The 1166-nt window shown below is 37.8% G+C and overlaps 1 protein-coding gene across 1 annotated transcript in view; it reads left to right on the forward strand.

The window, feature by feature from the left end:
• Positions 1 to 655: 655 nt before the first annotated feature.
• gc2 (guanylyl cyclase 2) overlaps positions 656 to 1166 on the forward strand; it is an 18407-nt gene continuing 17896 nt past the window's right edge. The window contains exon 1 of the mRNA XM_032499404.1: positions 656 to 847. The gene's annotated coding sequence lies outside the window, so the exon portion shown is untranslated. The remainder of the gene's footprint in view (positions 848 to 1166) is intronic.

Below are 1166 nucleotides of genomic sequence, written 5' to 3' on the forward strand. Positions count from 1 at the left end.
CAAAATTTAATTCAAATACATCTATATATTTATTATAATAATTTTGGATTGTAATAGTAAAATGAGCTTGTGTATACTTTGTCTCGGTGTGGTTTCTTTAGCCGCCACAGACTGAGACAACACAGCTGCCGTCATGTTGGAAAATGGAAAACAAAAAGTGACTGCTTGACCCTCCTTGACCTATTACATAACTAATCAGCAGACTCTATACTCTAACACTTACGCTAACTTTAATCTAGGACATGACAAAATGTCCACACTTTCACAGACAAGATTACACTCAGATTCACAGACCAGGCAGGTGGGCTGGGCAGTGTGCCACATTTTGATTTGAATAAGCATCACTTTTAGTTACAGGTCATCTGAATCCTGTTAAGGCTGACAATAAAGGAAGCTTTGTTACAAGGCTGTTACATTCATCATTTTAAACACAAAATTGCCATTTATTAAATAACTTAAGGAGCTTTAAGCGTGGAAGTAAAAGTCTATAATTGAAAAAAAAGAAACTTGCAAAATGGAGTAATACATTTGTTGCTGGTGCTCGGGTCCTGACAATAATAATACTACTACTAATAATAATAATCATCATGTTCCCTTAACCTCAGTCAGCGCGGCTTATCTCTTCAGAAGTCCTGATTGGATTTGACATAATCTGACAGGACAGGTCACACACTTGTTCTAGGTCGTCTCACACAAGCACGGACGAGCTGAGCACAGGCAGTACTACTCACTTGGTTCCTGATGGTTTTCTTCTGCCTTTTGTTTGTGAACCAAACAGGAAGTGATGAAAGTATCAATCGCTGTGGCGCTTTGGAGCGGAAGATTTTCCTCGTTTCATCAACGCTTGGTAGGAGTTCTTTAATCACTGAAAAGGATAAGATGTATACAATAATGTGTGTATGAGAAGGAGAGCGTAGAACAAGTTCAAGCAAATATGACATATCCTGTATACGGAACACGTAATCCATCTGTTTAAGGACTACTGTGTATTTGTGTCTGAAATGAATGAAGTTACAGTCTGCATCTACTTCCATATTTTAACATCTAGGCATCACCCTTATTCAGGCTCTTAAGAGTCTTAAAAGTCGCTTGTTGATTAAGTATATTCAACATATTACATGCAAAATCAACAAATACCAAAACAGTTTAGGACCCGAACCAGAGCG

The sequence above is a fragment of the Etheostoma spectabile genome, chromosome 19 (genome assembly GCF_008692095.1).
Source record: "Etheostoma spectabile isolate EspeVRDwgs_2016 chromosome 19, UIUC_Espe_1.0, whole genome shotgun sequence".
Taxonomy (NCBI): Eukaryota; Metazoa; Chordata; class Actinopteri; order Perciformes; family Percidae; genus Etheostoma; species Etheostoma spectabile.